Genomic DNA, 27,819 nt, shown 5'->3' on the forward strand with positions numbered 1-27,819 from the left:
TTGTATTTCTCCACTTTCATCTGTAATACTTCTGAATAAATGAGTAACTATCATTTATCAAGTTCAAATTCAGCTAGTTCAAGTTCAACTACATATCTTTTTGTTTGTTTGTTTGTTTGTTTCGTTTTTCAAGACAGGCTTTCTCTGTGTAGTTTTGGTGCTTGTTCTGGATCTCTGTAGACCAGGCTGGCCTTAAACTCACAGAGATCCGCCTGGCTCTGCCTCCCAAGTGCTGGGATTAAAGATGTGCCACCATCGCCACCGGCTCAACTACATATATTTAAATCTCATTTCATGGCATTTTTCATCCTGGAAACTGTCTGCCCAGTATACTAGCCCTCTGCATAGCTGTGCCAAAGATTGACCAAGGCAAAGCTATTGAAGTCACTTTACATGAATGAATGATAAAGCCTTTTAAAACACAGTTGTAGAATACTTCTGGAGGGACTTGAAGACTGATCCCCTGCTAATTTCTTAGGTAAGTAAATCTCATACCTTTTCTGTGTCCCTTTTTGAATTTTTAAAAATGGAAATATCATATGCCTTACTGACTACACAGCATTAATGTTAGATAATTATGTTTAAAGGTTTTGACCTCTTCATATGAGGCAGCACATATCATCATCAACATTAGATATTTAATTATTATCTACCATGATTAAAGCAGTATGACAAATGTTTCTGAGGAGCTAAGAGCCAATATATCAAAATAAAACAACAAAGGAAATAAAACAAAAACAGCAGATGTGATGAAACACTCTGCTAATCCTTGATTGAGGCATAGAGCAATCAGGAATTCAAGGTCAGCCTGAGCTATACCATGGGATCTTATCTCAGAAATGGAGAAGAAGGCCTCCGGTCAAATGGCAGAGTAGAACTGCCTCTGTGTGGCCTGGTGAAAAGCGTTAGCATTAGAGAAACTAACTCTACTTCCAAAAGAAAGATAGGAAGGGCTTCAAAAATTCACAAAGGCGGTGACTGAACAGCTGAAAAGTTTGGAGACAGAGAATCAAGGCACCGAGAAGAAATTCAAGCCCTCCGCTCCAGCCATGCAGCTCCCAGGATGCTAAGAAGCAGAAGCCCCATCAGAAGGTAGACCAGATGGTCCCAGTAAAAGACTGGAAGTGTTACTTTCAGGAAAAGCCTCCAGTCCCCACACGTTTAAATCCAGACACAGGTTTTGGTGAGTCAGTGATTCATCCAACAAGATGAATCATCAGTAAAGAGAATTCTGAGTTACTCTATATAACTTACAGGGCATTGACCAAGTACCATCCTCACAACGAATTTTATTGTTTAAAACTGACTTACTTAAAGGCCTGAAATCAGAGAATAATCACAAATCAGGACACCCAAATTAAACTGCCACAGCCCCCTGGGTAAGAGACAGTCTGAGAGACATGCATAGGGATCAGGAAAGCTAGACATTGACAAGCACAAACTGCATGCAGCAGGAAGCTCAGCTCTGGCAGTGAAGTCTATCAGGAAAGACAGACCTACCCTCAGTGGCCAGGAACTGACCTCATCAACAGAATAACTCCAAAGAATGAGGTCAATGGGTGGATCAAATGCCGGAGCCAGCATTCTGCCTGAGTTTCTCTTTTACGGAGTCCAGGAATTCTGAGGCTCCAGAGGAATACTTAACAGCCAAAGCTGCTCGTTGCTTCAACAAAGTGATTGATGCTTAGTGGTCAGACCTCAGTGCTGTGGTTGCTCTCCTCACTCCCAATGTGTCGAGGAGACACCTCCCAACCTCCCAAGTAGACTATTAGCCACCCCGAGGGCAGGAACTGTGGCAACTCCAAAGGGCAGGAGAATCAGTCCAACTCATAGCTGTAAAACTAAGAACATTCAGTAGAGAACCCTGGTATGCAAAGAAGGAAAATTATGAAGGGAAGGCACTTCTGGCAGATACCATATGCTTGTCCTGTACACGCGCAGACCCAGAAAGACCAAAGTAAACAGATTCAGCCTACCCTCCCCAGCTCCCAGAAAGAAAACAGTTCCACATTTCATATTTTTTTCTGTTTTTCTCCCCACCCCTTGTATATCCCTTTGTTCATCTTTTTTTGTGTGTGTTTGTTTTTTTTTAAGATTTATTTATTTATTATATATACAGAAGAGGGTACCAGATCTCATTACAGATGGTTGTGAGCCACCATGTGGGTGCTGGGAATTGAACTCAGGACCTCTGGAAGAGCAGTCAGTGCTCTTAACCTCTGAGCCATCTCTCCAGCCCCCCATCTTTTTTTACTAACTAATTTTAGGGGTATTTTTACTTTATTAGCTTTTTTAAACTTTCATGATTTTTCCCCCTTCATACTTTTATCTCGAATTGTTTGTTATTGGACTGTCTTTTTCCTTTCTTCTGATCCCCTGTTTTCCCTCTCAGTTTTTAAGGGAAAGGAAGTTTACTTGAACTGATAATTTTGAGGATACAGTCCATTTGTGATAGGAAAACCATGGAGACGAGAAATTTTGACCATGCCAATAGGAGCATAAGGCTGTTTGCTAACATCTGTGTGGGAGTCCAGCTCCCACCTTTCGAAGGGTTCTTAGGTGGAGGAGAGAGGGATAAGAAAATATCAGATAGAAAGGAGATCTAGGCAGGGCGGTGCTGGCATACAACTTTAATCCCAGCACTTGGAAGGTAGAGCCAGGAGGATCTCTGTGAGTTCGAGGCCAGCCTGGTCTACAGGGTGAGATCCAGGACAGGCACCAAAACTACAGAGAGAAACCCTGTCTTGAAAAAAAAAAAAAAAGAAAAAAGAAAAGAAAGGAGACCTAGATGATGAGAAGAAAGACAGAAATACAGGATAGCTTCAGGAGGGCCTGGGTCAATACCCAGCAGCCTCACCCAAAAGACCTCCCCCTTGCAAGATCAAAGCACACCATACAGCCAAGTGCAGACCCTTCCAAACACCTGGTAACCACACCCGTGGTCAAATCACCCATTACACAGCCCTGCTGGGTAAAGCAAGCTCAGACTCTCTGACCCTAAATAAAGTCTCACTAGAGAGCCTCTGTGGGCTCCCACATATCTGGGCAAACTAGGAAAAGTGAAAGCCTCTTCTGGCTTTCTCGTTATCCCATCTTACTCAGCTTAAGATTGGACAAATAAGCCTTGTTTTATGGGCTCCAAAGCCCATGCCACAGGTTGCTTCGTACATATGCCCTGCTCTAGTCATAAGTTTGTCACTGATAAGTGAGATCACTTTACCATTCTTATTAGAGATTGCCAGCACCTTTCTTAAATAAAGCCAAGAACTTGCTAAGATTACACATGAGGTAAATCATTAGATAGTTTAGAGTTTTTGTTGTTTGGGCAGTTCTTTGCATTTTTTTTTTGGTTTTGTTTTATGTTTTTTGTTGTTGTTTATTGTTGTTTGTTTGTTTTTGAGACAAGATCTTGCTAAGCATTCCAGTTTGACCTGTAATTCACCTTGTAGCTGCCCTTGAACTAATTCTCAGCCGGTCCTGTTTTCTGCTCCCCAACCCCCACCTCTGTACTGAGATTACAAGTGTGAGCCACTACACAGTGCTGATAGTGCTAATGTTTTGGAGATTGCCTAAGATGTAAAAGATTGTCCATGAACATCCACTGGAAACTGTCTCATGATAAAAACATGAGATGGGTATTCTTCCTTCGGGACCCTTCCTACACTCAGAAGTTAATCTCACTTTTACTTAATAAATCTACATTCACTCTGCTCAAAAAAAAAAGGGGGGCGGGGTGGGAAGAAGAGAAGAAAAAGAAAAAACATGTGCTAGTAAGTGGGCAAGAGAAAACTAGGAATAATGAGGGGAAAAGTAAAGTTAGTTTATAGGCCACACTAGGGTGATAACTAAAAAAAGATTTTGAAATAGTGGGAATTCCACCATTTTATCTTCAAATGAAGAAACTCAGTCTTTGCTACATTTAGTTCAGCTTGACAGAGTAGCTTCAAGACTATAAATCACTCGTTGCTGCAGTGTGATTTCAGACACCAGATCCTGGTAGGTTACAGAATTGCAAAAGCAAGATCCACAGAGTTACTCAGCAGAAATTTTCTAAGTGGTAAAAGCACTAATCTTTTTTTTTTTTTAATTTTTCTTCAGATGTGCCAGCTGGTGGTGGCACATGCCCTTAATCCCAGCACTAGGGAGGCAGAGCCAGGTGGATCTCTGTGAGTTCAAGGCCGGCCTAGTCTACAGAGCAAGATCCAGGACAGGCACCAAAGCTACACAGAGAAACCCTGCCTCAAAAAAAACAAAAACAAAAATTTTTTTTTTCCCTTCGGATGCATGTGGATAAAAGTGAGATTAAGATATTAATTTTGGGAGGTTTGGAGACAGAGCTTCACTGTGCAGCCCAGGTGGCCTTGAACACAGTCCTTTTTCCTCAGCTTCCCTAGTGCTGGGACTGCAGATATGTGCCACCATATCCAGCTAAAATCGTCTTTCAGATTCTAAGAGTCAGAATACCAGGAAATCTGCTATAAGGCTGCCTCTCCTAGAAATGTCTGCATAAACAAGACCTGGACAGTGACAATAGACACGGTAGTGGCTGAATGACATTGATCCCCACAGGCTCATATATCTGCATGCCTAGTCTCCCAGTTGATGAGCTGTAAGGGAAGGACTAGGAGGGGTGGCCTTGTTGGAGGATGTGTGTCACTAAGGGTGGGCTTTGACACTTCAAAAGCCCATGCCACACACAATATCCCCTCCCCCCTTCCCCTCTCCCTCTCCCTCTCTACTTGCTGCCTGTGGGTTAGGATATGAAGCTCTCAGCTACTGCTCCAACACCACATATGCTGCTGCCATGACAATGAACTAACCCTCTGAAACTGTAAGCAAGTCGCCAATTAAATGCTTTTTTTCTTTGGTTTTTCCAGACAGGGTTTCTCTGTGTAGTTTTGGTGTCTGTCCTGGATCTCACTCTGTAGACCAGGCTGGCCTCAAATTCACAAGGATCCGCCTGGCTCTGCCTCCCGAGTGCTGGGATTAAAGGTGTGTGCCACTGGCTAAATGCTTTTTTTCTTTTCTTTCTTTCTTCTATTATTTTTTTCTTTTTTTGACAAGAGTTGCCTCGCTCATGGTGTCTCTTCACAGCAATAGAACAGTGACTAAGATAGACATACTCATACCAGAGCAAGGAAATCTCACAGGATCCCACCCTGAGACAGACAACTAATAACTGCTTAGAGAGAGAGAATTAGTCTATCCTGGGAGTGAGGCCCAGACTGGTTATCTACTGCAAAGTGGCCATCCCTGAAACCATATACACATAGCAAAAACAGGAGACTGCATTTGCATATTGTGCATCTGTATATATACGTGTGTGGAACAATAATAATCAAAGAAAAAGAGGCTATCGATTTGAGAGTAAGATGGAGGACATGGGAGAGGCTGTAAGGCAGGAACATGAGTGGGGCTGGAGGGAAGAAAGGGAAAGGGAAAAGTGATTTAATTAAAATGTACTAAAAAAATAGAGCTGAAAAAATAAAACTTTTAAAATAAGTAAAATAATCTTTGAGTTACAACTCCCTAATAATAATAGAGAGATCAAAAGGTCATTATTCAGACTTGTGTTGGCTTTCACCCACTTTCATAAGCACCAAGTCTCTTCTCCTGGGGCTGCAAGCATTTAGTCATAGTTCATCACGGTCCTTCCCACTCATTGTCCATTCTTCCCCCTGGACTCCATCCCACCAGGCCATACTCTTTCTTTCCAGATGTCTGCTTTGGCTTTCAGTCATTGTTTCTTTTGTTTTGGCCCACATCATGCCTCGATTTTTAAAATCAGCTGCCTTTGCAAAATAAATTTTTTCCAAGCCTGGACCAGGATGGAATTACTTTATGTAATTGACACCTTCTTTCTGAGAAGAAAAGAACATTTCTGGTTTAAAAAAAAAAAATGCTTAGGCAATTTTCAAATAACATTTAGTAGAACTAAGAACTGTTCTAGGAAAGCCAAAGTAGGTAATGGGAAATATGAATCCAACCAGGAAGTTAGTTTGATAAACACAGCTTCTACGAAGGCATAAAGTAGAAACCAACCTAGAACGGGCCAGGGATTGACGAGGTAAGAAACTGAAGCCTATGAACGTGGGTGGCTACTTCAAGAAGGTTGGTTGGTTGGTTATAATATGTGCTATGAAGGCCTGGGTTTGAGTAACAACACACACACACACACACACACACACACACACACACAAACACACAATAACCAAACCAACTTGACTGGGAAAAAAAATTACTGGGGCAACAGCTTGGTTTTTTGTTTTGTTTGTTTATTTTGAGTGGGTCGGTTTTTTTGTTTGTTTGTTGTTTTGTGGTTTTGGTTTTGGTTTTTTGGTTTTTGAGACAGGATTTCACTATGTAGCTCTGACTGTCCTAGAATTCATTCTGTAGACCAAGCTGGCCTCAAACTCACAGTGGCCCACCTGCCTCTGTCTCCTGAGTGCTGGGATTAAAGGTGTGTGCCATCTTGTTTTCAAGAAGAAGATAATGGACACTTGGTTTCCTGTAGAAGGAAAAGAGGGCCACACATAACTAGCTATTGGATTTTTTTTTTTTTTTAGTTTTTCGAGACAGGGTTTCCCTGTGTAGCTTTGCACCTTTCCTGGAACTCATTTTGTAGACCAGGCTGGCCTTGAACTCACAGAGATCCGCCTGGCTCTGCCTCCCGAGTGCTGGGATTAAAGGCGTGTGCCACCACCACCCGGCGGCTTTTAATTTCTTAATGAAAACTTTGCCATTCCTTAGAAATAAGGTAATAGGCCCTAATTTTGTTTTAAATGCAGATGATCCTCAGCACTACAAACCACTATGGTAAAAGTTTATTTTTCAATACTTAGCATTAGAGAAGGAGTGTAGTACAGGACATCTACCAGACTCTGAAAGACTCTGATAAAAACGAAGAGCCAGTGCTGAAGTCGCTGTTTATGGGATGCCATGGCCAGCACAGGTTGCTAAGGCCTTGTGCCCTGACACGGAAGGTCACTGCCGAATGCTGGGGTCTCGTGACCTGGGATGCAGATTACAACCGTGGATGCATCAGGGGGCCCCTGTCAGGAGTAAAGACCTAGGGGGAAAGAGACACAGAGAGTCCTCTTAAGTCAAGATGGCCAACTGAACAGGAGTCACTTAATGCATGTGATTTCACTTTTGGAGCCTCAATTTGTGATCCACAAATGGTTTAATCAAAGCAATTTCACAGGCCTGTGAAGAGGACTGAATAACATCATGCTTGCAAAGTTCTTTGCAGGAAGGAGCCATGGAGACTAGGCCTGGTAGGCAAAGCACACCCACTGTCGCTCCCAGACCACTGGCCTCATGAAAACCCAGAGACACTAGCAGTCAATGGGATGTGGACCCTCCATCTTCAGCACTGTTGCCACAGCAGCTACAAAGCCAATGCCAGAGTGTCCTACCTGGTGAGACTCTATTTGCCAGCCTTGCAGGCACCCAGCCCACCCACCAGACTTTAACCCAACCTAGGCTCTGGGTCAAGAATTCTGCCAGAACTAGATGAGAGGGCACCAGAACATCAATGATCTCTCTGACCACCGAAGACTGTGAGACCTTAAGGGGCAGTACAGGGACCATTAGGCTACTGAGAAAGAACAAATACAGTTTGATCAGCCACACCTGGTTTTAGAATGAGGCATGGCGGTTTGACAGAGGGCAACAAGCAGGGAAGTAGCTTGGATAACCATGGGTTGCTGTCAAGCTCCACATTTTCCTGGACACCAGCCAGCCACGCTTAGGAGTGGTGACTCTCCCAGCCCCAGGGAAACCCCAGAGCCAACCATTCACCCATCCAAGCCTTTCAGACAGACCCTGAGGCTTGGCAGGTTCCAGAAATTGTCTATCCTGGTTAGTTTTGGTTTTTTTTTGTTTTTGTTTTTGTTTTTGTTTTTGTTTTTGTTTTTTTAATCAACTTGGCACAAGCTAAAGTCATTTGGGAAGAGGAGCCTCAACTAAGAAAATGCTTCCCTCAGGTTGGTCCATAGGCAAGTCTGTGTGGCCTTCTTGATTACTGATAAATGTAGGAGGTCTAAGCCCACTGTGGGCCGTAGGCATGTTGGCCTGGGTTACACACACACACACACACACACACACACACACACACACACACTGAGAAAGAGAGGCAGCTATTTCTCCATGGTCTCTTGTCAATTCCTGCCTCCAGTTTCTACCTTGAGTTCCTGGCCTAACGTCCCTTCATGGTGGACTATAAAACTGTAAGTTGAAAAAAGCCTTCCCTCCCCAAGTTGCTTTTGGTCATGATGTTTATCACAGCAAAAGAAAGCAGATCAGGACATTGTCAAAGGATGGGCTAGATACTCCCTGCCCTCAGGATAGGTGGGGCATGAAAGTGCCCCACAAAAGACATTTTCTCTTTCCCTTGAATCTTAGCATGACCTCTTGATTAAGTTACAGCTAGCGATATTTAAATAGAGCTTTTGGAGCGAGATTTTAGGGAATACCTCTTAAAAGAGAAGTACTGAACTTTTATGTATGCTTCAGTGTTTTTCCACATTCTCCTGCTGTCTGGAAGATGAACAACATAACCAGATCTACAGGAACACACAGACCCATAATGCAGCCCAGATCATGCAAGTCACATGCCAGGGTGCTATAGCAGAAAGATGGAAGTCTGAATTTCTAGTACAGACAGTCCACCACAGCAGTCCTGGATGACAAAATAATGGGTTTCTGTGGCATATGAGACAGAGATTAGTTTTTGTTAGGGACTATCATTCAGAAGTTTACTTACTATGCAACTAAGGCTAATGGTAAAGGGAAGCCATATTAATAAGATAAAAAGATTTCAATACATACAAACCATAAACCATAAAGGTAAGAATTAGGAAATCTTCTTGAGCAAATGCAGAATCTGCACTGAAAAGATCAAGAACAATAGTGTATGCTATAATTCTTTAGCAGTTCAGGGAAGCCAGATGCTGATGTTTCCTCCAAGTATCTTACATGTGGTGAGGCGTGGAGAGTTGTCTCAGTGGTTAAGAACACTGGCTGCTATTCCAGAGGACATGGGTTCGGTTCTCAGCACCCACATGGTGGCTCACAACCATCTGCTACTCCAGTTTCAGGAAATCTGACATCCTCTTCTGGTCTCTGAAAGTACCAGGCATGCTCGTGGTACATATGCATACATGCAGGCAAAACATCCATAAACATTTTGTTATGTAAGAATTTCAGATCCTTCTGCCTCTGTCTCCCGAGTGTTAAGATTACAGGGTTGCACCAACATGCCGGAGAAGGGATGTCAAGTATCATTTAGGGGCCATCTTGGAGAAGTAAGCTGTTCCTTTCCTCTGACTCTCAGATTTTAGATAGTGTGATGGTTTGTTTTAACTGTCAACTTGACACAGCCTAGAATTACCTGGGAAGAGAGTTTCAATGAGGGATTGATCAACTAGAGAAAGTGGAACTGGGCCATGGTGGTACACACCTTTTGTCCCAGCACTTGGAAGGCAGAGACAGGCAGATCTCTGAGTTTGAGGCCAATCTGGTCTGCAGATCAAGTTCCAGGACATCCAGGGCTACACAGAGAAACCCTGTCTCAAAAAAACAAATATAGGGCCAGGATGTGGCACATGCCTTTGGTCCCAGTGCTCGGGAGGCAGAGAGGCAGGTGGATTTCTGTGAGTTCGAGGCCAGCCTGGTCTACAGAGCGAGTTCCAGGACAGCCAGAGCTGTTACACTGAAAAACCCTGTCTCAAGAAAGAAAGAAAGAAAGAAAGAAAGAAAGAAAGAAAGAAAGAAAGAAAGAAAGAAAGAAAGAAAGAAAGGAAGGAAGGAAGGAAGGAAGGAAGGAAGGAAGGAAGGAAGGAAGGAAGAAGGGAGGGAGGGAGGAAGGAAGAAAGGAAGAAGGGAGGGAGGGAGGGAGGGAGGGAGGGAGGGAGGGAAAGAAGGAAGGAAAGAAGGAAGGAAGGAAGGAAGAAGGAAGGAAAGAAAGAGAAAAGACAAAGAGAAAAAAAAGAAAAAAACAAATATTGAAAGGGGCAGGGGGTTGAGCATAAGCCAGAGAGTAAGCCAGTAAACAGTGTTCTTTCATAGCTTCTGTTTGAGTTTCTGCCCTGGCTTCCATCAGTGATGGATTTTTACATGGAAGTGTGAGACAAATAAATTCTTTCTTTCCAAATTTCTTTACATTGTGGTGTTCATTTCAGCAACAGAAAGCAAAATGGAACACCATCTAATACCCCAAGAACATGCCCATAGCTATGTACCCTGTGAAGAGCGTGCAGGTCTCGACTGGAATTCTACTAGGTATTTGAATGCAAGACAGAAGTGATTTTTGATGCAATACTACAGGTTTCCACATCAATGTGGTGCACTGGAGTAACAGTTCCATATCTGGAATGTCTATGCTTGTCCGTGAAGCACCTCTGAAATCTTTGATTGTAACTTGTGAGGCTCCCAGGTTCAATTGCCACATTCACATAAGGCCTATGTCCCAGTTATCACACTCTGGGTTTTACTATGTCACATGCCTGGGACTTACTAACAGGAATCACATGTCTGCTATATCTCATTAAGTCCTCATGATTTTGTCTACTTTTGTGCCTGGGGTGGGTTTTTATGTCATATGCTATGGAGAACAGAACTGACAATTGTGACCATCTGAGCACTTGCTAACTCAATTTGTGAGTTTCATTTTATGTTTCCTTTTGAATGATCCTTTGTCCTGGGCTGCAACATGAAAGACAAATGGGTATATTTTCAGTTTTCAAGCTGTTACCACAGGTTTTGGTTCATGGTCTATTTATTAATCTTAATCATCAACCACATGACTAGCACATAAGTAAGGCTCATATCTACAAAATATCTACTGGGAGTTGCTATTGTTATATAGCATTTGGACCATGAGGCAGAATGTACTAGACTGGTTTCAGTGAGAAGTTGGCCATGCTTAGTATCTTAGGTAGGTTGGTATTGCTGTGATGAAATACCATGACAAGAGCAACTTGGAGAGGAAAGGGTTTATCTGGCTTACAGCTCCACATCACTGTTCATCATTGATGGAAATCAGGGCAGGAACTCAAACAGGGCTGGAGGAAGGCACTGATGCAGAGGCCGTGGAGGAGTGCTGCTTACTGACTTACTCCTCATGACTTTCCCAGTCTGCTTTCTTCTAGAACCCAGGATCACAAGCCCAGGTGTGGTTCCACCCACAATGGGCTAGACCCTCCTCATCAATCACTAGTTAAGAAAATGTCTTACAGACTTGCCTACAATCTGACACTGTGGATGCATTTTCTCAATCAGGGCTCCCTCCTTCCAGATGACTATAGCTTGGTTCAAGTTGACATAGAACTAACCAGCTCACTTAGGGAAGATAGATCTTTAGACTCCATTACCCTTGAGATTTGAAGATCTATCCGTGAACCAAGCCATATCATCAGCTAAAACATCTTTGAATCATGAGTTCCATTTAGCCAAAGAAAAAGAAGAGTCCCTTGTAGGTTGGTCATCCCCTTCAGCAAGACAGCTATTTGTTAATGGAATTGCTTAATTTCTTGGGGTCCCAGCTGGGCTATATCTTGGAAGTAGAATTTTATTTAATGACATAGTTTTGCTAAGATTTTTTTTTTTAAACTGGGCGGTGGTGGTACACGCCTTTAATCCCAGCACTTGGGATGCAGAGCCAGGCAAATCTTTGTGAGTTCGAGTCCAGCCTGATCTGCACAGTGAGATCCAGGACAGTCTCCAAAGCTACACAGAGAAACCCTGTCTTGAAAAAAAAGCAAACAAAAAAATTTTTTTTAAAGATTTATTATGTAAACAGTGTTCTGTCTACATGTATGCCTGTAGGCCAGAAGAGGGCACCAGATCTCATTACAGATGGTTGTGAGCCACCATGTGGTTGCTGGGAATTGAACTCAGGACCTTTGGAAGACCAGCTAGTGCTCTTAACCTCTGAGCCATCTCTCCAGCCATCCTTGTTTTATTAATAGAATTAATGAGTGCCCATATACTAATTGGTAGCATTGGATTTAACATTATATCCATCTTTAAGGTCACAATGGTTGAGTGTTCTATTTTCAGAAAGGCCCAATAGCAAGCAAAGTTGCCATCTGAAGGTTATATAACTCAGGTCATTTATGTATTAATGATTTTGGGTGGATTTTTTTTTTTTAGGTTTTGGTTTTTTATTTTGTTTTTCAAGACAGGGTTGCTCTGTGTAGCCCTGGCTGTCCTGGAACTCACTTTGTAGACCAGGCAGGCCTCAAACTCACAGAAATCCTCTTGCCTCTACCTCCCCCCGAGTGCTGGGATTAAAGGCATGCACCATCACTACCACCACCACCACCCCAGCATATTAATGTTTTGTGTACAGATGTACTGATTAAGTAGTCTCTTGTTATCAGTTCAAATTCATTTGAGTAAAAGTTGCTGTGACAATATAACTGAGAAAGCCAACTTAAGAGGAGGAAGTATTTTTGTTTGGGCTCATGATTTCAGATGATCTGGTCCATGGTCAGTTGGCTTAATTGCCTTGGGCCTAAACTAGACAGTATCCACACAGTGGAGCATATGGTAGAAAAAGATATTCACCTCAAGTGAGTATCAGCCAGGAGGGAGAGAGAGAGAGAGAGAGAGAGAGAGAGAGAGAGAGAGAGAGAGAGAGAGAAGAGAGAGAGAGAGAGAGAGAGAGAGAGAGAGAGAGAGAGAGAGAGAGAGAGAGAATGGTTGCAAGAACAATATATATCTATCCTTCAAAGGTACACTGCCAGTGACCTCCTTCTTATGACTAGTTTCCTCCTCCTTAAAGTCCATTCAGCTCTAAGTAGGATACCCATCGGTGAGGTTGGTACTTCCACATCTCAATAGCACCAACAGCTGAGGGCCAGAACTTCAACACATGAGATTGTGGAGAGACATTGCATATTCAAACCCTCATTACATATACCAAGCCAACCTTGTATAGCTAGAGTTTTCCTGCCTTGCCCACAGTCAGGACAAATCTTTGTCACCTGCCAGTCCCACAGCCACTCAGACCCAACCAAGTAAACACAGAGACTTATATTGCTTATAAACTGTATGGCCGTGGCAGGCTTCTTTCTAACTGTTCTTATAGCTTAAATTAATCCATTTCTATAAATCTTTTCCTTGCCGCATGGCCCGTGGCTTACTGGCATCTTCACATTCTGCTTGTCCTGGCAGCGGCTGGCAGTGACTCCTTCTGCCTTCCTGTTCTTTCTTTTCTCCTCTCTGTTAGTCCCACCTATACTTCCTGCCTAGCCACTGGCCAATCAGTGTTTTATTTATTGACCAATCAGAGCAACACATTTGCCATACAGCACATCCCACAGCAACCTTGAACTTGCAATCCTCTTTTTTTGTTGTTGTCTCTTCATTTATTTGATTTTGTTTTGTTTTGTTTTTGAGACAGTGTCTCTTTTTGTACCCTGGCTGTCCTGGAGCTTGATATGTACACCAGGCTGGGCTATAATTCACAAAGATCCTCCTATCCCTGCCTTCTGAGTGCTGGGATTAAAGCTGTGTGCCACTATGCCCAGAACTTGCAATCCTATTGTCTTAGCCTCCCAAGTGTTTTGGCATCAATCTGCAGCCTCCATTAGCAGAGCCTGTATTGTTCCATGTCTTATGACCTTTGGCACTTGTAAAGGTGGTCATGCTTTTGGCAATATTGACTAATGGGGCCAAAAGAATACCCAGGATAAAACACATGCTATCTGTACTACCCAAACTGACTTAGTAATCAGGGATCTTATTTCGTATTTATAGATACTTCCAAGGACAGCAATTTTTGTTTCATTTTTATCAATATTCCTCTGACTACTGGTGTAGGCAGAGTTTTCCTGCACTGGCAGCCACTCTAGAATAAACACTCAGGGTCTTCATACTAATTATAAATGCTTGGCCAGTAGCTCAGGCTTGTTACTAGCTGTCTCTTAAATTTTCAATTTACTCATTTTTTATCTATGCTTTGCCATGTGGATTGGTACCTTTTCTCAGTACAACATGCCCATCTTGCTTCTGTGTCTGCTAGCAACTCTTGACTTCATGCTTCTTCCTCCCAGCATTCTCAGTTTGGCTTTCCTGCCCAACCTTATCCTGTTCAGCTATTGGCCAGTCAACTCATTTATTAAATGAATCATAGTGACCTATATTCACACAGTGTAAATATATATATATCACATACTGGCCTAGATTTCTCCCAAAAATGTATTTGTTAAACAGGTCCCTGGACCTTATCAGGATTGAGGCCTAGGCTACATTTGTCATAGTTGTGTTTGGGGTGTTTGTTTTGTTTTTTGAGACAGGTTTTTCTCATTATGTAGACATAGCTAGCCTGGAACTCTCTATGTAGACCAGGCTAGCTTTGAACTCTCCAAGATCTGCCTGCCTTTCCTTCCCACCAAGCCCAGGCCACCTCTTGAATTTCCATTCTCTTCTCTTGTTGATAGACAGGTGGTCTATATCCCATCTACCCAGTACAACCAGATGAAAGACAACTTGGTCAGCCTGACACCTTCTCAGGGAACTGGCACCACCCTGAGCTTGCTAGAATGATAAGACCTGTGTGTCCTCTGTGTTGTGGTGATTCTGTTTCTGTGCCAAACTGTTCATCAACTAACAACAGGAGTAGGAGGCCTGTTAGGTGATGCACTCTAAAAATTATAGATGTCAAGTTCACCAAGAAAGTGATGGCTCACATGGAACATTGCTTTCCCCACATGAGGGAGATAGAGATTAGTTAACAATGAGTATTGTCCCCTCGTGGCCAGCAGGTCTTACCATATAACAGCCTCAGAGTGGTGATCTACATGTATCACTCTTGGATCATGGCCAAATGAGCTGGTTTCTCCTGACCAGGGACAGATACAGCAGTGGAATTAACCAATTGCTAGAAGATGCACATTCTTTTTTATTATTATTAGTCTCTCATACATTGCATCCCAACTGCAGTTACCCCTCCCTCCACTCCTTCCAGTTCCCCACAAACACCTCCCCTCTCCCCGAGATCCATTCCTCCTCTGTTTCCCTTCATAAAAGAGCAGGCCTCCCAGGGATATCAACCAAACACAGCATAAGTTACTGTAAGACTAGACACATACCCTCATTTCAAGGCTAGAGGAAGCAATCCAGTAGGAAGGAAAAGGTTCTAAGAGTAGGCAAAAGAGTTAGAAACACCCCTACCCCCAATGTTAAGAGTCCCATAAGAACACCAAGCTACACAACCATAACTGATATGCAGAGGACCTAGCACAGACCCATGCAGACTCCATGATTGCTACTTCAGTCTCTCTAAGCTCCTAGGAGTCTATTCTGTGGGCTGTGTTCTCCTTGACCCCTCTGGCTCTTACAATCCTTCCCCCCACCCTCTTCCTTGGGGTTCCTGGAGCTCCTCCTGATGTTTGGCTGTAGGTCTCTGGAGGATGCACTTTCTTGAAGCAGAATAGAGAAGTGCACACACACCCTGGAACAGGGAAAGTTATTGCCAAACACGGTGATATTCCAGCACAGCCTGTGAGGACTTCATGACTCTGTGCAAAAAAGAAAATGTTCTATGCTCAGCCAAAGCACACTCTTACATAGGCATGGGGTGGTGGACAGGCTGCACAGGACTTCCCCTGCCAACACCTGCCTTCTCTTCTGTTCTAACAGACGAAGTGTTCTTGCTCCGATCAAAGACTTCACTTCTATTCTGAGGAGTTCTTGTTGTGTCAAAGATTTGTCTCCTGAAATCCTAACACTTTCCTGCCTCATAAAGCCACACAATGTCCATGTCTAGTGTCACCCAATTATAAAAGCAGTCCTTTAGCCTTACATTCCTCTCTACCTGCTAATCCACATCTGCCTTCTCACCTTCATCTTACCACAGCCCTCTTCAAATAAACAACCCTCACTGCTGTGCCCCTGAGACCATGGGACGCCACCAGCGGCCTTTATGTTGCCAACCCCAGTGATTGTTTCTATTATCAAACTTAACATTTTAGAAGTATTCAACCCAGTTGACCTTCTTCTCACTGAAACTCTTCAATTCTGGAAAATCACATTCTCCAATTTTCCCCTCTAGGGGTCTCCTTGGCTAGCTTTTCATCCTCCACTGGAACTCTCAAGTTTCCAGTGTTCCAGGCCCTGTACTGGGCTTTCTCGTGTTCTCTATTTATATTCTTTCCCTGATGATCTCACGCCTGTCACGCTTTAAATTACTTTCTTATGCCAGTGACACTCAAGCCCCAACCTGTCTCTGAACTTCAGACTCGTGTATCCAGCTGCCTGCTTAATGTTTCCACAAATATGAGACAGTTTTTTTCCTTGAATTCATTGACTTTATTGTTTATTCACTTTGTTTGATTTTAATTTCATAAGATTGCCAGTTGTCTGTCTTGCTGTAAAACCTAGCCCTTGCTGGGTAGTTTAGACCAGAGGTGGAGGGGATCATTACACTGACAAGACAGGATTTTTGAATTTTTAATAATTATTTTTCTGCTTTGAAATAAATGAATTGTGCTTATCATATTTAGCTTGGTATACATACTTTACTGTGATTTAACTGAAAGCTGCAATAGTGCTATTTATCTTTTATTATATAACAATCTTCTTATATTATAGGTGCTATATTTTCCAAGGCTGGCTACGGTAAGATGTCTGCATACACTGTGGTGCCAATCCCAGGCTGCTGCTATTATATTAGCCCTTAGCCAGAGATCCTAATCAGCATTTGTCCACTAGCCTTTCTGTGGTCCCAACTTTTCTCTTGGAGTTCAGTTTTACAATTCTGATGGCTCATTGAACAAAGTAGCCAAACATTAAATCTAAAATTTAATAAAAAAGGACCTGGGAAGGTTGCTCAGCAGTTAAGAGCGCTGGCTGCTCTTCCAGTGGACCTGGAGGATTCAATTTCCAGCACCCATGTGGTGGCTCACAACCACCTGTAACTCCAGTCCCAGGGGATCTGACACCCTTTTCTGGCCTCTGGAGGCACTGCACACACATGGCACACAGACATAAAAGCAATCAAACATCCATACACATCCAAATAAATAATTTTTTTTTTAATTTAACAAAAGAAAAATTGCATCATCCTCTTGTCCTTGAACTCAAATTCCCATGAGTCACTGGGGCTGCCATTCTCTTCACCACTCGGGTCCACTCTGCCTCCTTTCTGCTCCTATAGTCCATCATCACATCCTATCATTTCCTCAGCAATAGCCTGCTTGGTTGACATGATTATGAGTCTGGAATCACAATCATTTGGAAATAAGAGTTAACTCAGATCTCCATGCATCTTTTTCCTCATTTTTAAAGCAAGACACAATAGCTTGGATCTTAAGTGTCTTCTAAAAGCCCATGTGTTAGAGGCTTGGTTCCCATGTTGGCAGTACTGGAAAGTGGTTGTACTTTTTTTTTTTTTTTTGGACAGGAATTATTTATTTTACTTTTGACACAGAATCTCACTCTATAGACCAGGCTGGCCTCAGACTCACTGAGATCATCCTACCTCTGCCTCCTAAGTGCTGCGGTTAAAGGCGTGCGCCACTCCACCTGGCACTCTACCCGTCCTTTTAAGCATTGGCCACACATTCTTACTTATTCTTCACAGCAGCCATGTTATTCAGTGGTTGTACTTTTCCATTACTGTGACAAAGTGCCATTTATTTTGGGTCGTGTTTTGAGGGCACGTTCCACCGTTTAGGAGAAAGAGTGCTGGCAAAAACGGCTCAAGCTGTGGCAGCAGGAGTGTGAAGCAACAGGTCGCAAGCCTTCCCCAGTCAGGGGTGAATGCTGGCGCCCAGCTCACTTTCTCTTTTTTCACTTTTATTCTGTCTGCCCCGACTCCCACCGCCATGGGATGATGCCATCCACATTCAGGGTGATCTTTCCTCAGTTCAACTTCTCTGGAAACATCCTCACAAATACACCCAAAGGCATGGCTCTTGGGTCATACTAAATCCTGTCACGTTGACCATAAACACTAACCAGCATTTAAGAAGCACCTACCAGGTTGTTAGGTCAGCGGAGGTGCACTCTTGAAGGAGACGCTGGGGCTCTGGTTTCTTTCTCTTCTCTTTCATTCCTGGCCATGAGGTGAGTGGTTTTGCTCTGTCATGCAATTCCAACATAGCATCCAGCCTTGCCATAGGCCCAAGGCAATGGACCATCCAGTCATGGGCTAGAGCCTCCAAACCATGAACCAAAATAAGCCTTTTCTTTTCACAGAAGTTCATTATCTAAACCAGTGGCTCTCAACCTTCCTACTACAGCCAACCTTTAATACAGCTCAAGTTGTGGTGACCCCCCCAACCATAAAATTATTTTCATTGCTACTGTAATTTTGCTACTGTTATGACTCATAATGCAAATATTTTTGGAGAAAGAGGTTTGCCAAAGGGTTGGAGACCCACTGGTTGAGAACCACTAATCTAAAGTCTCTTGTTACTGTGATGAAAGCTAATACATAAGGTTAAAAATACATACTAGAGCCACATGATGGTGGTGCACATCTTAAAACCCAGCACTGAGGAGGCAGAGGCAAGTAGATCTCTGTAAGTCCCAGGCCAGCCTGGTTGACAAAGTGAGTTCCAGGACAGCTACAGCTGTTACACAGAGAAACTCTGTCTTGAAAAAATAAAACAAACAAACAAAAACATACTAAAATCATTTTGAAGATTACATTGAGTTAATGATCTAAGAACCTAATACCAGAGCTGCAGAGTTAGTCCAATAGGTAGAGCATTTGCTTTGCAATCCCAAGACCCGAGTTTGAACCCCAGAACCATATAAAAACGATGCTAGTTGTAGCATGTGCTTCTAATTTCAGCACTGGGAGGTGGAAACAGGAGGCTCCCTAGGACTGATATCTCAACCAATCTGATTTGTGAGCTCCAGGCAAATAAGAGATCCCTCTCAAAGGAAATGGGTGGTGTTCATGGGGATAACATCTAAGGCCTCCACGACCATGTGCACATCTGAGCACATATATTTAAATACACAAAACTAACACCACAGGCTGCAAATGTAGTCCAGAGACAAGGCACTTAACTTGAAGCTAACACAAGATGCTATAACAAGTTCTTAACATATCCAAATCGGTTTCCTTCTTTCTATGGCTAACATTATTGTGATGTCCCTTACAATATCTTATCCAAATGATTGCATTCATTATCTAATTAATTATTACTTACATGTATTATCATTACTATCGCATGTGTGGGTGGGTGGGCTTTCGTGCCACAATGTATGTATGGTAGTCAGAGGACAACTTTTTGGAGTTTGTTCTCACCTTCCACGTCTACATGGGTTTCAGGGATCAAACTGAAATCACCAGGCCTTCCTGTTAAGACTTTTATTCACCAAGCCATCTTGACAGCCCTGGTTACACTAATTCTTATGCTGTATGTTCAGCAGGGAGGGTGGGGGGGTGGGGGGTCGGGGGGTCACATGCCTTTAATCCCAGCACCCAGGAGGCAGAGCCAGGCAGATCTCTGTGAGTTCCAAGAAAGGTGCAAGCTACACAGAGAAACCTTGTCTCGAAAAACTAAAAAAAAAAAAAAAAAAAAAATTCCAAAAAAAATTGCTGATAGTGGTTACTGCTTGGGAGTAGTACTGGGGAGAAGAGTGCCAGAGACATGAGGACGTTTACTTGTCTATATCCTTACATACCACAGGTGTTTTTAAAGCAATGTGAGGAATACGTAAGTTTACGTTGTACATTAGCCAATACTGTGGGGGTGGGGTGGGGGGGGGACACAAAACTAGTAATTATTTTGTCTCCGAGGAGAAATCTCATCTTTATGAATGAGTCCAATCATTCGAGTTTTCTGAAAGCCACCACACATATTCATTCACTCATTTAACAATTACTGACACCGACTTCACCATAGGCTCTGCTTTAAGCCAAATAAAGAGAAATGCACAAAACCAGAGGTGCTCCTCACACACTCTAACGGGAACTAATGACAAATGCACACATGGTTTTAATTAGTGAAAAAAGCTACAAAATAAAGAGCCGAGTTTCCAAATGCTCAAAACTTCAAATGTAGCATGTGCCCCCATAATTCACTCACACATGCCAAAATACTGAAGCATTATTTTTGAATCTTAAGTTTGACGTTTGAATTATTCTCTTTCCTTTTTAAATTTATAATTTAGTAGGAAGACACTTAAAAATAGCAAAGGACAGCCGTGTGACTTTAGGCCAACTGACGGCTTTTGACCTGCTTCCTCCTCTGTGAAATGGAGTGCTTAACTTCTCAGGATTGCCACAGAATAACTGTCACTAGTGGCTGGTAACGGGGGTGGGGGGTAGGGGTGGGGGTGGGAGAGGCCGGACCGGGCTGAGTGCCCAAGCAGGCTTTTGGGTGGCGTGCACGCGACAGCGTGGCCTTCTGCAGACCTGCGGGACAGGCAGGCTGCACGAAGAGTAAACTCAGGGCTTTCCGCTTTTCACCCGCGTAGATCTGTGCGCCAAGGGTCCGTTCGGCGGCGCCGCTGGGTGTACCAAGCGCAGCACCGGCCACCGGGCCGGCCAGGCTCCTCCAGCGGCCGCGCGCAAAGGCCGCCTGCGCGGCCAAGTCAAGGCCGCTCCCCGCAGCCGACGGTGCTAGCCGACTTGGCTCGAAGCAGGCGGTGACCTCGCCTCCAACTGCGGCTGTTCGTTTGAATTCTGGCGCCACTCCCACGCCACGTAGAGCCGAGCGGCCCGACAGACTCGGAAGAGACGGGTGGCAGCGTGCCGGCGGGAATGCGCGCAGGAATGAACGAGCACGCGGCACGCGGGCGGCGCGCACCACGCCCCAGCATGGCCCGGAAGAAAAGAGCCACGGCGCGCGCGCTCCCACGCGGGGGCCTCGGGGAAAGGCCACGCCCCCGCACGGCGTCGCGGCCAATCGCTGCGAGAGGGAGGGGCAGCCTCGGTCTCACGCCGCGGAGGCTATAAAGGGAGCCGCGGGCGGCGCGGCTCGTTCTTTTACGCCGGGATCCGAAGGCTTTGTCTTTCGCTGTAGGTGAGTGAGGGCTGTGGGTGGATGACCAAGAGGAATATGATGGCGCAGGGAGAAATTGGGAGGCTTCGGTTTTGTGGGACAGCCTCGGAGGCTTGAGATTAGCTTGCTGTTGCCAACTTATTCGAGGAAATGCGCATCTGCAATGGGAGGCTGCAGGATTAGAGCGTAGGCCCAGAGAGTGTAGCTGGGCGGCCTAACTTAATGGCCGCCGGGGTCTGGTTCCTCAACCCCAGCATGGGTGGGTTCGGACACATCGGGATTTGTGGAGGAAGGTTTTATGAGTTATGTGCTGTTCGGAAGGTACTGGTGCCGTCCAGAGTCGACTGATTACACAATCCTTTCACAGGAACAATGACGCCGTCATTTTCTGGGTCTTCAAAGCAGTTGCAAAGAGATGCCCAGGTAAGGGTGATGCAGCTTAGTTTTTTAACTAAGACTCTTGCCTTGGCAATAGGAAGTGGTGTGGTGCTTAAAATTTTGCTTCTTTTCATTAGATGGAAGAGAGAGGCCCAAACCATCCGAGGGAATTCATAACAAAAAGTAACTTGCTAAAGACCTGACTCTTACTTATTTCAAAAGGTGTGTATTGAGCCTAGATTTTTAATTTTTATCCCATACAGAACATAGTGTAAAATAAAACGTGCGCCAACAGCTTCCGTAATTTTAATTCTGAAACAATGCTGGCCAGCTACTCCATTTTGTAGTCATGTGACTTAAGCCATATGCCTTCAATGCTTGCCTTTTTAATTTGGGGTGGCTATGCTATTAAGATATTAGTCTAATCAGTCATGAATTCTATCTCAAAGATGGTTACCTGGAGAACGACTATAATGCGTAAGAATGAAGTCATCTAGCTGTATAGGACTTTTTATGTAATTAATACACTTACTATGTCATGGTACTTTTTTCTCCCAGCAGTGACTGCCAACGCATAGAGATGCCAACTGCCTATAAGGTTCCTAGAGCTGCTGGGAGAATGAGTGTGAGTGGCTTTTTGTTTTGCTGAACATGGTGTCTTTGGTCTAGTCTATGATGATCCTATCCCGAACCTGAATTCCTGTTGAAAAACTAAAATTACGGATCTGGCTTCTGAGATAGACCATTACAAAGGCACTGTTGTGTTAAGCTTTAGTGTTGGTGGTGTTGTAATGCCTGTGTTTCTTTTTCTAGGGACAGTGGCACAAGGTTTTGCTGGCGTATAAGAATTGGATGTTGTGAACATGCAGAAAAGGCAGACAAAAGAAGAAAATGTGCAGTATTGACTAGGGTTTTGAGATGAGGTCTTTACATAGCCCTGGCCTTGAACTCAACCATCTTGCCTCCTAGGTGCGGGGGATTTTGTGCCAATAAGGTCAACTATGATACTAATTTTTATTAATGGATAGAAGATGAGGTCACAGCTTCTTAAAAAGGGTTGTTGAATTTCATATAAGTGAAAATATTGATTCTTTAATTTTATTGGGTTTAAGATGTGGATGGAATTAAAGCTGTGTGGAAGTTTGCAGTGATTCATGAGAATCTAGTAGGATTATGGCAATCTGTCTAGTGAACAGAATTCAGTGTAAACAGGACAGCATCTGGTTTGGCCTGGACAGTTGAGCCTTGTATGTTAATAGATTGTCTTGCAAATACATATATGACAGCAGTGTAAAACATCAGTTTGACAATTTTGTGACTAAAATTTGTTACAAGCTACATTTCCTTATCCAGCAGGGCTTACTGTAAATGCTGCAATAAATGTTCAGTTGCATCAACAGATAACCTGACTGCCCTTTGTGTTTCTATTTGCATGGTAATTGAGTCTTCGAGGTTGGTGGGCTGGGGGAGGAATTATTAGGTTTCCCTGACATTAACAAGTTACACAACACAATGATAGTGTTTTGTCTGCAGACCAGGTTGGGCTTGAGCCTCAAGTGCTGAGGTTAAGGGTGGCCTGCAGTGCCCACCTTGCCCTTCTAAGTGCCAAGAGTTGAACTTGTGGTTTTTTGAGACGGGGTCTCTACCACTGTCCTGGTGTTCACAACATAGACAGCTGGCCTCAGCTCAGATCCAGCTGCCTCTACCTCAGATTTTAAAATAGTCTCCCAAAGTTCCCTTTGCAAAGTAGTGTCATTGTGCCTAGTTCTAGGTAAATGTTCTAGTGTGCTGTCGTTTTTTAGTTTGATAGAATTACATTTGATTGGCTCCTGCTTTGAAGGGTCTAATCCAATATGGCTTTTCCCAGCCCAGTGTCCTAGAATTTTTTTTTTTTTACTGATGAGCAGAGTCTAGTCTTTCACCTATAGACAACCCAGTTAACTGGTTAAGTCAGTTCCCAGCTTTGATACTATTTAGCTCTGACAATCAGGGACTCTGTTCCATGACATTTTCTTATTTCTGCTGAAATACAGCAATGTTAATAGGTAAATTTCCATCCTATAGACCTTTATAGAACTCAGTGAATAGCAACTTTGGTGTAGGTTTTTGGTATAAGATCTGACCATGGCAACTTTTCCAATTTAGATGCCCTCTTGCCTGGTTGCTGTAAGACATGCACTACTGAATTAAACTGGTAAAAGGGGGGAACCTTAAGTTGTCTCAAGACATCCTAGGGTTTCCTCAATGTCAGATGCTGGTGTATTAATATGACTTATTTTCTTTTGTTATTTTGTCTTACCCAACCCAACCCCGAGAGCTGAAGACTGAATCCGGGGCCTTGTGCTTGGTAGGCAAGCACTCTACCACTGAGCTAAATCCCCAACCCCTGTTTTTTTGTTTTTTTTTGGTTTTTTTTTTTAATGTTTTTATTTCTCCTGATGTTTATAGCTTCCACTAACTGGCCTATTTGTTTTTCTTTAGTACTTTAAAAAGTTTTTTATTTGATGCTCTTGATTGGCTTTATTTTAAGATGGTTTCTATGTAGTCCTGGCTGTGGAACTCTGTAGAAACAGGCTGCCCTCTAACTCGGATCCCCCTGCCTCTGCCTCCTGAGTGCTGGGACTAAAGGCCATGTTGATTGCTATAAATTTCCCTGTCTAGCACTGCTTTGCTGTATCATACAGGTTACATGTTATATTTCCTCTTTTTTTTTTTTTTTTTTTTAATTTGAGGTATTTTTAATTTCCCTATTGATTTCATCATTCATTGGCTATTCAAGAGTAAGTTACTGAATTTCCACGGAAAGTACAAAATGGAGATGCATCTTAGGAGTCTAAGGCAGGAAGATCACTTGAACCCAGATTGGGGCTAACTCAGACAACAGTGAGACCCTCAAGGTTGCACTTTACAAATGATGAGTCGTGAATAACAGTATGTGAAGTGGGGTGGGGACAATATTTGAGTTCTTACTGGTTCTCTAGTTTTTTGTTTTTCTCAGCTTGAAAATTTATCTAAATAGGCTTTAAAAACTGTTATCTTTTGAGGCTAGAGAGATGGCCCAGAGGTTAAGAGCACTGACTGCTCTTCCAGAGGTCCTGAGTTCAATTCCCAGTACCCACATGGTGGCTCACAACCATCTGTAATGAGATCTGGCACCCTCTCCTGTCTACATAATAAATCTTTAAAAAAAAACCTGTCATCTTTTGAGGTCCTATTAATAGATAAGATCTCAGGTCCAGAAACAGGGCCAGATACTTAATAATATTGTATAGTAAATATTTAAAAAACACACACACACACACACACACACAACCGGTGTGGCACATGCCTTTAATCACAGCAGAGGCAAGTGGATCTCTTTTGAGTTCCAAAGCCACCCTGTCTACAGAGCTCCAGGACAGCCAGGGCTATCCAGAAAAACCCTGTCAGGGGATAGGGACTTAAGAAATTTAAGGCACATTGCACTTTATCCAAGCTGGCAAACAGTTAAGAGCAAGGCAAGGTTGTGAAATGGTTTGTTTTGAAGCCCTCTGACCTCTTTCTGCAGTTCCTTCTGTTTATTGTCTTCTAATGGGTCTTTTAATATAGCATATTCAGTTGATCTGAATTACTGTGCGTGCTCTTTATGTATTACAAAGTATTAGTCTGCCAAGGAGCTCAAAGATAAGAATTTCTCTATTCCCTTTGTCAACAGTGGTACAAGATGCCAAGAAAAATCAAAAGCAAGCCAGGAGGAGAGGTGGTGGTTCTACATGGCTTTTAATTCCAACAGAGGCCGAAGCAGTCAGATCTCTTCAATTCTAGGCCAGCCTTGTCTACAGAGGGAGTTCCAGAACAGCCAAGGCTACACAGAAAAACCCTGTCTTAAATATATATATTTATATAACATATATATATATATATATATATATATATATATATATATATATATATATATATATATATATATATAAAAGCAATCTTACAGAAATAGAAAATAAATATTGATTGATCAGTTTGGAAGAGGGCCTCACTATGTAGACCTGGCTAGCTGCTAGCTTGGAACTCACTCAGACGAAGCTGGCCTTGAATTTATAGCAATCCTGCTTCTCAAGTGTAGGAGTTACAGGCATGTGCCACAATGCACAGCAGAATTTTTTTCTATCAAAGGATTAAACAGATTGAGTCAAACCCAATTCAAGAATAGGTAAAAATACAGCCGGGCGGTGGTGGCGCACGCCTTTAATCCCAGCACTCGGGAGGCAGAGCCAGGCGGATCTCTGTGAGTTCGAGGCCAGCCTGGGCTACCAAGTGAGTCCCAGGAAAGGCGCAAAGCTACACAGAGAAACCCTGTCTCGAAAAACCCAAAAAAAAAAAAAAAAAAAAAAAAAAAAAAATACAGTTAGGCCTAAAGAACACCATGCATGCATGCATGCATAAAGTATGGTTTAGAACCTATTTGTGATAAGTTGGTGGGGATGTTGGCATGAGTTGGATGAAAGGAATGGACTAGATCAATGACTGAAGAATTTATACCTGAACAAGAAACAAGTCCAAAAAGGCATCATTTTAGTGGAACTAAATTTGAAAGCTCTACATTTTATAGTTAAAATTAGTTTTCATCAAACTTACTAACTCAAACCTTTTGATACACATTGGATGGCATTTTTTTCACTATGCATGAAAGACTAGCCTTCTACTTTATGGATGTTGACTAAGTAATTCTTTTTGTTAGTAAAAGGCTAATACTAGTCATTATCAGGGGCCTAGAGTTGTTAAGGAACTACCTGAGAGCTCACTAGAGACTCAAGTCTAAAAGAACAGAACAAAAACTTGAACGGGACCTCACTACAATAATATGAAATGTATTTGCTTGTTTCAGACTGGTTTTGCAGGTTGAGAGCAGAATTTACATATCTGGCTTCAGTAACTTTTGCCAACTGGAATTCAGTTGCCCCAGCCTTGTGTCAGGCTTCCAGATAATCTTAAAATATAGTAAGTACAAATTACCATTTGGTGCTTTCTAAAATTAGTTCTATTGCCAGAAACCTAATCTGCACAGCATTTGGTTTCCAGTCAAGTGTCCTCTGAACTGACTAAGGCCGTAAGAGCTTGCTGCTTGCAGTATACGAGCTTCTGGCTGTTTTCATGACTTTTTTCTCCAATTGCCAAGTGGGGATTAGAGCCCTTACCTGGATTTTCTTTCTTTCTTTTTTTTTTTTTTTTTTTAAAGACAGTCTCACTGTGCAGCCCAAGTTGGCCTCAAACCTAACTCAAGTTTCTAAGTATTGGGATTTTATAAGCATGAGCCACCATTCTGGTTCTAGAAGGAATCTTCTTTTTTTTTTTTTTTTTTAATTTTCATGTTCATTGGTGTGAGGGTGTCAGATCTCCTGGGACTGAAGTTACAGACAGTTGTGAGCTGCTATGTTGGTGCTGGGAATTGAACCTGGGCCCTCTGGAAGAACAGCCAGTGCTCTTAACCACTGAGCCATCTCTACAGCCCCTCTAGAGGGAATCTTAACTGAGAAAATGTCCCCTTCGGATTGGTCTATAGGTAAGTCTATGGAGCATTTTCTTGATTAATGGTTGACATAGGAGGGTCCAGCTCACTGGAACAGTACCACCAATGGTGGGAGGGGCTGGATAGTATAAGAAAACAAGCTGAGCTGGGTGGTGGTTGTTGCCAAGCATTTCATCCCCGTGGTCCAGAGACAGGCAGGATCTCTGAGTTCGAGGCCCGCCTGGTTCACAGATCAAGTTCCAGGACAACCAGATCTGCACAGAGAAATCCTCTCTCAAAACGAATGAACAATTCAGTTTCTACCTTGAGTTCTGCCCTGACTTCCCTCGGTGACTGAGTATGGCCTGAGAATTGTAAACTGAAACCCTTTCCTTCCCAAGTTTGTCACGGTGTTTTATCACAGAAGCCATTAACTAAAATAAACTTCTTCCTAAAAATGTTTTTGTTTTTTGTTTTGTCTTTTTTTCAGAGCTGAGGACCGATCCCAGGGCCTTGGGCTTGCTAGGCAAGTGCTCTACCACTGAGCTAAATCCCCAACCCCCCTAAAAATGTTTTAAGTAATTATTTGAAAATCTTCACAATAAGACTGTACATTCAGGGTCTGGCAAGACAGCTCAACAGGAAAAAGCACTTGCCACCAAACTTGATGACCTGAACTTGATCCTGAGAACCCACTCCCCTAACCCTACTTGCCCTCTGATCCTCAAATTCAAACGGTGGCATTCAGCATTTGTGCATGTGCACACACAAATAAACAAAATACAAAAAGAAAGACTATGTTTAGGGACTATCTCTAATCACTAGAGGATTTTCCCTGAACCTATAGAATACATAAAGATTATAAGGAAATAAAGTGTTGCCTCGTGGTATAAGGATGACTCAGAACATGGGACAAAATTTGAAATAGATCACATCAACAAAATGAAGGGTAAACACTGATTATCTCAATAGGTACAGAAGAAA

The 27,819-nt window shown here is 43.0% G+C and overlaps 1 long non-coding RNA gene and 1 other non-coding gene across 2 annotated transcripts; both read left to right on the plus strand.

Annotated features, from left to right (window-relative positions):
• The first annotated feature begins 20,896 nt into the window (after positions 1–20,896).
• On the plus strand, positions 20,897–22,757 carry LOC102911197 (uncharacterized). The gene is made up of 5 exons (XR_442924.4): positions 20,897–20,996; positions 21,343–21,398; positions 21,491–21,575; positions 21,912–21,978; positions 22,167–22,757. It is a non-coding gene; the product is annotated as an uncharacterized LOC102911197 (long non-coding RNA).
• LOC121831224 (small nucleolar RNA SNORD50) lies at positions 22,021–22,092 on the plus strand. Its single transcript, XR_006074600.1, has one exon. It is a non-coding gene; the product is annotated as a small nucleolar RNA SNORD50 (small nucleolar RNA).
• Positions 22,758–27,819: the final 5,062 nt, after the last annotated feature.

Source organism: Peromyscus maniculatus, chromosome 7, assembly GCF_049852395.1.
Source record: "Peromyscus maniculatus bairdii isolate BWxNUB_F1_BW_parent chromosome 7, HU_Pman_BW_mat_3.1, whole genome shotgun sequence".
NCBI classification, from domain to species: Eukaryota; Metazoa; Chordata; class Mammalia; order Rodentia; family Cricetidae; genus Peromyscus; species Peromyscus maniculatus.